Genomic DNA, 10,582 nt, shown 5'->3' with positions numbered 1-10,582 from the left:
CTCCATGTTGGCATCTGGCAGCGAGGGACACTCAGGACTTCCCAGCCCTGAGCCCTGCGGGGCTGACATTTAAGCAGTTTCTGGGACTGAGATGGTGGGTGTGGGAGCGGGTGTGAGTGGGGGGAGATGGGAGATGGGAGGAAAGTGACATCTGTTCCTGATGGAGGGGAGGGTCAGGCCTCAGGAGAGGCTGGGGTGGGAGTGGCCCTAAAGGGAACAACCAGGGGTCCCTGGTTCCCTGGCCCCTGGCTCCGCCCTTTGCTGAATTCCTGGAGGCCACTCCTGCTCAGACTTCCCTCTTGCCCAAGTCAGGCTCATCCGGATTCATTATTTCCTGACAGATTTTTCTTTCCCTTCTTTCTACCCTAGTCCCAGTGTAAACAGCAGACACCACGATGGCCCCTGCCAATAAACTACCAATATTTTAACTGAACTGTGTGTACACGTATAAATAAACATCTATTTAAGAAATTCACACACTGAATCTTGTGTCTGCAGTACTGTTAGGGTAGAAAAATGCGTTCAGTTGGGAGGCCTAGTTAGCCCACTCCTGAAAAGCCCCAGGGACGTCCAACAAAATACTGGAATGTTTCCTTGGAGGAAACTGATTATTTTGGAGCAGAGATTGCATGCCTGGGCCTGGGTTTGTGGATTCTGGTGGGAGAATCATGTATGGAACATGCCTGAAAGTATTGGGCCATCACTGAGTTAGGGAACCTAGAGTTGGGGGAAGGGAGAGAAGCCCTTTGGGCTCCTTGCTCAGGGAAACATCAGTCCCATAAAAAATTCCTCCAGGTATTTTTTTGTGCATTCTAAAAGTGCAGGTCATCCCATCTGTACCCCTTGGGGTCATGGTGGGGAGCAGCGATGACATGGAGGGGACAACTTGGAAGTCAGGATTCTGTGGGAATACCATGTGGCTGGCCATAGATGACCACTGACCCCAGTGCTACTTGGGACTTCTGGGGAGGAGTCCCGAGGGATAGAGGATGAAGTCAGGCCTCGGGTCCTTTCTCCCTTCTTTAAGTTGAGCACCAGCAGATGGAGAGCCCTCCTTCCCTCTCTGGCCCAGGATGGCCAGGGGCAGAGCTTGGGGTTCTTGGTGCTTCAACCTAGAGCTGTTGCCTTCATTCTCCAACATGCAGCAGCTGAGAAAGCACAAAGGCTACAATCCCTGTGTCTGCTTCTGCCAGAGAACAGGACAGACCTGTCTCAGTTCTAGATTCAGCTCTTCTCTTTGGTTTATCATGTTACCTTTTGCATCATTTTTCCATCTCTGAATCTAATAATATCACGTATGTGTTTCTCTGGATGGGCATAAAGATGGAGGAAATCAACTTTGCGTTCTCAGATACGATGCATTTTCTTTATTTTCTGTCAGCAACCATGGACCCAATGGCATTGTTTCTACTAATATTTTCCCATATCCAAAATTTTTAATCTTTGGGATTTTGTGTCCCTGCCTGAGGACTTTTGATTTAAAAAATTTTAAAAAAAAGCATTGCTTATTCAATCTATCCTTCATTTTAATTATATAACAATGATTTATGAATCCTTTATATTTCTGGTAAATAAAAATGAAATACAACAATTAGAAAGAGGTTTTAACTTGTATCATATACGTGAAGACCTCCTGGAAGATGGCAGATTAGAGAGACACAGGACTCACTTCTCTCCCAGAAAAATAGCTAGAGGACAGGCAGAAACGGCCTGGGGAAAAAATGTTTTAGGGTTTAGGATACCAGGGGAAGGCTGGACACCATCCAGAAGACAGAGGAGCAAAGGAAAAGTATCTTGCTGGAAAGACTGTGAGTAAAACCTGCAACTGCAGTTGCTGTCCCCTTCCCCCCACCCCCAAAGCAGACAGCTTTGAATTCTCTGGCCTCTGGCCAGCAGCCATGGACAGAAGAACCGCAGGGATCCACCTCCCCAGGACACAGGAGAGAGAGGGATCAACCTAAGGCTGATCCAGCTTTTGGCCAAAAGATTTGGTCTGCTGTGACCCAGGAGCCCTTCCCAGCAGGGTGTGGCTGCACCACTGTTTGCTCCGGGAGCCAGCACAGGACTAAAGAGATCCCACCCTTCAAGCACTCTCCTTACTGGCCAGGACTTGTTGAGGATGCAGTGGGGAGTGAATTATTTCCTACCTGGGAAAAGGGAGGGAGCTGCCAGCAAAGGACGGATAACTGTGAGAAAGTTTGAATTGCCAGGCTCTGAGTAGCCTCCAGGCAGGTTCTTCTGTTACCTTATCACTGTGGATTTTGCTGCAAATACCCTCAGACCAGACTTTGAACTGAGAAGGCTGTGGAAGAGCGCCATCTGCTGGTGGAACAAAGACGAGGTAGTGGACCAAGGAAGTGCAGGTGAGGAAATCGACGTGCCTGAGTGGTTGAGTGCTGGCTTCATGCATACAAGGTCCAGTATTCAATTCCCAGCCCTGGTAACGTAAAAAAAAAGTGAATTAGAGAAGTTTTTCTGGCCTATACAGCCTCCCTCCCCAAGGCCCTTGGAAGTGGGTCTGTAACCTTTTACTGGGTCCATGGCCCAGATTTGTGCAACTTACAGCGACAATCCTAAAGACCAAGAACAGGTTTAACCAAGAATCAAGCCCTAAATGCCTAATTTTAAAATGGTTAAAAAAAAAAAAAGGAAGAAAAAAGTGTTCAACATCACTACTGATTAAGGAAATGCAAGTCAAAAACTATAATGAGCTATCATTTCACACCTATTAGAATGGCCACTATAAAAGAGACAGAAAACTACAAGTGTTAGGATATGGAGCGATAGGAACACTTGTTCACTGTTGGTGGGAATGTAGAATGGTACAGCCACTGTGGAGGGCTGTTTGGTAGTTCCTATGGAAGTTGAATGTAGACTTGCCACATGACTCTGCAATACCACTACTAGCTATACACCAAGAAGAACTGAGAGCAGTGACACGAACATACATCTGCACATCGATGTTCACAGCAGCATTATTTATAATTGCTGAAAGTTGGAACCAACCCAGGTGTCTATCAACTGATGAATGGATAAACAAACTGTGGTGTATACACACAATGGACTATTTTGCAGCTGTAAGAAGAAATGAAATCATGAAGCATTTGACAGCATGGATGAACCTGGAGGACACTAGACACAAAAGGTCAAATACTGTATGATTGTGCTATAATGAATTAAATATATTGTATAAATTCATAGTTAATGACTAGAATATAGGTCACCAGAAAATAGAGTGAGGTTAGAGAATGGAAAACTGAGGGTTAATCTGTGCAGAATTGTTAAAATGTTGTTTGTTAATCTTTGGAAATGAATAGAAAAGGTGAAAACACATTATAGCGTTTGTAACTAGCATTACTATTATATTGGAATGACGGTGGTTGAAAGGAAAAGTCTAAGATCCTGTTTATTACTAGAAGGAAAGCTAAAAAATATAATATGAGACTGTATAGTATAATGAAACTTCATGTGAAATATGAATATTGGTAATATTGCATATGTAAGACTCTTCAAAACTGAACAAATGTATGTTAATATCAGGCAGAAAAACCAAGAACCAAAAACCCAAGAATCCATTATGCTATGTGAAAGAAACCAGACACAAAGGACTACATATTGTATGATTCAATGAATATAAAGTGTATTTTAGTACACTTAATGGTTCCCTGCGGATCTCAGAGATTCAGTTCACTTTTTAAAATTCTTTTTTCTTTCTGCTCCTAGTCAGAAAGATTTCAATTGGCTTACTTCAAGTTCACTGATTCTTCTTCCAGCTCCAATCTGCTGCTGAACCCCTCTAGGGAAGTTTTTATTTCTGTTATCATGGTCTTCAGCTCTGTTTCACTCCTTTCCAGGGTTTCTCTCTCTGTTCACTTCATTTTTAGCTAACATTTTCCGTATTTATTTTAGTTCTTTGTCTGCTCTTTGTGTCCATTTGCTGTGTGTTCTTCTGTGTCTGCTTGCATTTGCAGGCGGCACCAGGAAACTGCATCTCTTTTTAGGTGTATCATCTTGCTGCATCAGCTCTCCATGTGTGTAATGCCATTCCTGGGCAGGCTGTGCTTTTCTCGCATGGGGTGGCTCTCCTTGCAGGGTGCATCCCTTGCATGTGGGGCACCCCTATGTGGGGGCACCCCTGCGTGGCACGGCACTCCTTGTGCATGGCAGCACTGCACATGGGCCAGTTTACCACATGGGTCAGGAAGCGCTGGGTATTGAGCCCTGGACCCTCCATATGGTAGGCTGATGCTCTATCAATTGACCTATATCTGCTTCCCTAGGACAGTTTTTAAAAGGCCTTTGGTATGTCCAAAATCTGGTCATCCTTGTTGATGATTTCTAATGCTTTATCCTGTTTCATTGCATGAGCCACTATTTCTTGTTTCTTTGTGTGTTTTGTAATGTTTTGTTGGAACCTGGACACTGTGATATTTTAATGTGTGATCTCTGGAATTCAGCTATGGAGGCATCTGTTCCTTAAACTTTTATCCTCCTAGTGTCATGAAAGAGGTTTCTTTGAATGCTGGGAGCTTACAAAACAACAACAATAGCAACAGCAAAAACAAATAATAATAAAAAACACAAAACAAAACTGAAAGAAAACGCCTTTCCCAATCTTTGCAGATTGGCCCGTGAGCGTTCTCTCCTTGAGAGCTCAGCTTTTCTAACAATTTTAGAGAATAGAACAAGGCAAAAGCATAGGACCTTCCTGTCTTTTCAGTATATTTGCCTTGTCCTGGGCACGCACACATGGCCCTAGGAATTCCCCTGCTTACGTGTATCTGAATGTCCCCTTTTCCCCAGGAAAGCTTTTGCTGCCTCATGGTCCCACAAGCCACATTGTATAGTCCACAGTCAGCAATCCCCTGCCCCAGGGTGCAGAGATTCGACTCTTCTCCCTAGGAAGGCTCTGTGAACCACCTCTGGGTGCAGCGCAAGTTCCAGGATGGCAAGCCCAGGATGAGTGTCCTGCCTCAGACCCTCAGTGTGCTACGAGACAGACTGGCATGGACAAAAACACATCCAGCATGTGCACAAGGGTTCCTCTGCTCCCTCCGGAACTGGCATCAGGGGATTGCGCTGGAAGCACAGCCAGTTCTGTGCCAACCCAGGGTGGGGACAGGGTGGGGGTGGGGAGCAGAAAGGGAGCATTGAGATCCTCCTACTTTAAGTTGTCTTTTCTTGATTTGGCATTCACCCGGGTACTGCAAACCTTTAACTGCTTTCCAGAGCTTTGAGGAAGATGGTTCTGCCAGCTCTTGTTTGGTGTTTAAAACTTCTTTCGGGGTCAGACCCTGGAGCATCTTACTCCAGTTTTTTGATCCAGGGGTAGGTTTTATGAGGTCATTTTTATTTACTGCTATTGATAGAATATTTAGAACACTTCAGGTTTCATAATGGCAAGCAATGTTTTTCTTAGACAAAACAGAAGGATATTTATGAACAAGGTATTTACATTTATATCTTGTGTGTTATATGTTGGGGTTTAGGAAGGGCTGATTGAGATTATTACTCAGTGATGGATGAAGTACGTGTTAGCACAAATGCAAAACCAGAAGTAAGAAGATGTGATATGGCATAAAAGCTGGTAATAAAGGAAATTGGAAAGTTTATTATAATGTTGGTCTGGCTACTTGAGTGAAAATTTCAAGGTGTCAGCCCAAACTATATTTACCGGAGGTCTCATACAGTCTCCAAATTTATCAGCATCTCAGCCATGGCAGCTTAACTGATCTGTTGATACGGAGATGCTTCTGGTACTTTATGATCACATATGTATGATCCAGTTGTGGAAGCATTCCTGTATTGAATGAAAAGTAATATATGAAACTGTATCAATGGTATTTTAAAAAGTTAATATTCTTGAGGCTTTTCACATTTTTTGGGAACTTCTTCATTTATTTATTTACTTTTAAAGATTTATTTATTTATTTGTTTATTTATTTCTCCCCATCCCCTGTTGTCTGCTTTCTGTGTCCATTTGGTGTGTGTTCTTCTGTGTCTGCTTGCATTCTTGTCAGCAGGACCAGGAATCTGTGTCTCTTTTTGTTGTGTCATCTTGCTGCTCAGCTCTCTGCATGGGCCAGCTTGCCTTCACCAGGAAGCCCTGGGAATTGAACCCTGGATCTCCCATATGGTAGAGGGGGAGCCGATCACTTGAGCCACATCCACTTCCCCAAAACATAATCTTTTTATTACTAGCAATATTATATAAGTGATTGGCAAATTACTAAATTTTAATATTCCTTTTAGGTGAATGAGTTCCAAATTTACCAGTAAGATCTATATAGAAGTTGTGTATAATACCTTTTGGCCAAGGTTAAGTGATATTCCTTAAAGTTGGTGTCGTTTTCTGACTGACTGAAAAATAAACACCTGGCTATGAATGGATGTTTTCAAGTTACGTTTTACAGTCTTTTTATTAGCCACATAATCAAATTATATCTTTTGCTCTATACTTTTGAAGAAATTTCCAACATATGTTAATATGCTCATTTGCAAAATTGAATGCAGGGTATATTCTTTGTTGGTGAAAATACTTTGTTGAATATTTAAGTTATAGTCAGCTAGACCATTTTAATCTCAAACTTGTGGCCTCTGTCCTAGAAAATATTGATGAGTGATATACTAATGATTTAAAATTTCATATTAGTGTGTGACATTTCCATTTGTCATTTCACTTTACATAATTTTGCAATGTTAATTGTCTTATGAAAAGCTTCCTCTGCACACTCACTTATCCAGGTAGTGGAACACTGTACAACTATTCTCTTAAGTCTTGTTAAAATTTATTCTTTTTAAAATAACAGCTCTATTGAGATATAATTCACACAGCACAAAATTCACCACTTTAAAGTGTACAATTAAAACAAAAACAAAAAACCTAAAAAAGTGTACAATTCAGTGGCTTTTAGTATTCACAAACTTATGTAACCATCACTACTAATTCCAGGATATTTTTATCATCCCAAAAAGAAGTCCCATACTCATCAGCAGGCATTCCCCATGCTTCCCTACACCCAGTCCTGTCTACCCCCCTGTCCCCCCATCCCCCAGCAACCACTAATCTTTCTCTATGGATCTGACTGTTGTGGACACTTCAAACTGAGGGCAACAGACAATATGTAGCCCTTTTTGTTTGGCGTCTTTCATGTAGGGTAATGTTTTCAAGGTTCATCTGTGTTGTAGCATGTATCGGTGCTTCGTTCTTTTTATGGCCAAATATTATTTCACTTTATGGATGGACCACGTTTTGCTTACCACCTAACTGTATTCGCTGTAAATAATCCAGCCATGTAATTAGCCTCTTTAATTTATACGTAGTTGGTGCCTCCACCAAGGAGGAGTTGCTCGTTCTGTGGTATGTGAATGAGCACAGAATGAGGAGCTCAGATAGACCCTGAGTTAAGGTTTAAAATGTACGTTATTTTTTTTTAAAGATCCCAGTTTAATTTTTAAAATTTAATTTAATTTTTAATTTATTTCTCTCCCCTTCTCGCCCCCCCCCCCCCCGGAGTTGTCTGTTCTGTGTCCATTTGCTGTGTGTTCTTCTGTGACTGCTTCTATCCTTATCAGCAGCACCGGGAATCTGTGTTTCTTTTTGTTGCATCATCTTGCTATGTCAGCTCTCCATGTGTGTGGTGCATTCTTGGGCAGGCTGCACTTTCTTTTGTGCTGGGCGGCTCTCCTTACAGGGCACATTACTTGTGCGTGGGGCTCCCCTACGTAGGGGACACGCCTACGTGGCACGGCACTCCTTGCACGCATCAGCACTGCACGTGGGCCAGCTCCACACGGGTCAAGGAGGCCCAGGGTTTGAACCGCGGACCTTCCATGTGGTAGACGGACGCCCTATCCACTGGGCCAAGTCCGCTTCCCTATGTTATTTTAAAATGTATGTGCCCGGAATATGTGGAGCCATATGTGAATGAAGTAGCAATGTTGGCCACAGAGAAATAAAAAATCCACTTCCTTGGTTTTACACAAAATGGGCTAGAATCTATCATCAGTTTCAATATAATATTCTTTTAAAATCTGACAATTTAAATTTAAAAACATGAATAAGGAAACAGTCCTGTGTTTCCTTATATACCAGTGGGAACACCCACTAGCATTTAGTAATTACTAAGCTCTTCTTATTTTCCTTATTAAAATTAGAGGGAAGTGGATGTGGCTCAAGCAGTTGGGCTCCTGTCAACCATCTAGGAGGTCCAGGGTTTGGTGCCCAGGGCCTCCTGGTGAAGGCAAGCTGGCCCACATGGCGAGCTGGCCCACGTGGGAGTGCCACCCCATGCAGGAGTGCTGGCCGACATAGAGAGCTGGCACAGTGAGATGATGCAACAAAAAGAGACACAGAGGAGAGATAATAAGAGATGTAGCAGAACAGGGAGCTGAGGTGGTGGAAGAGAATGATCGCCTCTTTCCCACTCTGGAAGGTCCCAGGATCGGTTCCCTGGGCCACATGATGAGAATACAGGTAGACACAGAAGAACATGCAGTGAATGACACAGAGAGCAGATAAAAAATTAGAGAAGAAAATCTGGGAAATGGAAAGAAGATATACCCTCCTGGGGAAAAAAAAAATTCCCTCAGAGCCCCAAAGCTAGTTTCATAAAGAAACTTTGTACACCCACAAGGAAACTTTTCTCAAGGAGAGGCAGCGCACTGTGAGAATGATGACTTGGTCAGCCAGGGACCTGGCGTTCAAGTGAATGTGCTGGCCAAGGCACTCAGTGCCACCTCCCCTGCTGGATCCAATGGGCACAGTGTCATTTGCTGCTTCCTCTTGCATGGTTTAAGACTTATTTGCAGAATCAGAGCCAAAGTCATTTGTTTTTCTGAATTAAATCACTTTTCAGTGCTGTGAATCTTTAATGCAAAGTGCTTTTCGTGGTAGAAATTTCTACTGCATATCTGTTTCCTCTTTGGAATGTTCCTAATGCGCCTAAAGGCAGCCGCTGTGGCACAACAATGAGGCTCCCACTTGGCTTCTCCTATTTCCTGAAGCTCCCCAAGTGGGCATCTGGCAGGGAGGGAGGCTCAGAACTTCCCAGCCCTAAACCCTTCTCGGTCCTTCTCTGCTGACATTTAAGCAGTTTGGGGGCTGAGCTGGTTGATGTGGAAGGGGGAGGAGATGGCAGTGGGCAGATGAGAGGGGAGAAGGCAAGGAAGCGACATCTGCTCCCCGTGGAGGGGAGCTCAGGCCAGATATAGGGAGATCCTGGAGAGGGAGAGCCCTCAGGGGCCCAGTCCTGGCCTCGCTGTCTGCCCGGACACTGGCTCTTCCTGGGTGTCTCCCGGGCTCGCTGGGGCCCCATTATTTTCTGATGGGGTTTCCCCCTCTTGTTTCTATTTCAGACCTGGATTCTAGAACAGACCCTAGCAGATGGGCTGCAGTTCTCCAGCTCATCCCTGCCTTCCCTCTTCATTTGTACGTACGAGAAAGAGTAAAGCAAGCCCTCACGTCCAGGCGCTGGCCTGGCACCCCCAGCCAGGATTCTCAGAAAAGGCCACTCTGTGATAGTGATGGAAAAAGACAGAATAAAGTCCACCTTGTACTCATGTTTGAATACAGACAACTATGAACACTGAGCCACAAAATACCATCTATCCCCTTCTCTCACCCATTATGAGTGACTGCTCCTTCTTTACCAGCTATGCCTGTAGCCTAACTCTAGTTTCCCCTTCATATATCTAAGATTTATTAAGACAACAAATCACCCTCCTTCTAGACAGCACACAATCTAAAGCAACACCCCCTTCCATGAACCCATCCCAAAACCATCTAACACAAGTTCAAATCCTATCATAAGGCCCTATAGCACCCCGTTTACTGAGATGCCCTGGGGTTCCATTTTGTGCATTCTCTCACTGCAATGAGCTGTAAATAATTCCTGGTTGTCTTGGCTGGAGGTCAATGACACACACTTATCTATAACATTTTACTCTACACATCATATTCTGTGTTCTCAAAATTTTTAGCACATTAAAAAAAAGTTTGGTCTTACTGCAATCCTCAGGACAACCAATATTATGTAGGAAGTGTTGGTTTGGTGGGAACTGGTTATGCTGGAGCCAGGTTTTGTTGTTTTGTGTCTAAAGGGCATGAAGAGGGCTTCTGGCTGCAGTGACAACAACTGCCAAACCAAGGAGTACTTGAGGGGAACTGCAGGAAATCTAGCACCAGGGTAGGGGACAGGAGGGGGTGGTGGCCCCTTGAAAGGGTCAGAACTACTTGCTGCAGCCACTGCAGACTGCAGTGAGTGTATCAGGGGAGCTCTGGTTGGGAAGGTGCCCTCCGCTTCTAACTTTCCTCCTCTAGGCACTGGGGCATGGAGGCTCCTTGACACCCTGATGAGAGGAGCAGTGGTTGGGATCCACTCCCACCTTGTCCACCTAAGGCTCCCCTGTTGCCAGTGTCCATATGGGTGAGCCGGTCCCAAAGGTGGAACTGTCCTGGCTACACCTGGACCTTGTTATCACTGAACTGGCCCTATCCTTTAGAGCTGAGAGGTGCTGTTCAGCTTGGTGATGCTCCCGTGTCCTGCCTGCACCAAGGGCATAACGGGGCTGTAGATAGGTT

General features: G+C 44.3%; 1 long non-coding RNA gene across 1 annotated transcript; it reads left to right on the top strand.

Moving 5' to 3' along the window:
• Positions 1-475, top strand: LOC131274300 (uncharacterized). Its single transcript, XR_009181515.2, has 2 exons — positions 1-94; positions 370-475. It is a non-coding gene; the product is annotated as an uncharacterized lncRNA (long non-coding RNA).
• Positions 476-10,582: the final 10,107 nt, after the last annotated feature.

The sequence above is a fragment of the Dasypus novemcinctus genome, chromosome 18 (genome assembly GCF_030445035.2).
Source record: "Dasypus novemcinctus isolate mDasNov1 chromosome 18, mDasNov1.1.hap2, whole genome shotgun sequence".
In the NCBI taxonomy this organism is placed as follows: domain Eukaryota; kingdom Metazoa; phylum Chordata; class Mammalia; order Cingulata; family Dasypodidae; genus Dasypus; species Dasypus novemcinctus.
This window is presented reverse-complemented; position numbering and strand designations above follow the sequence as displayed.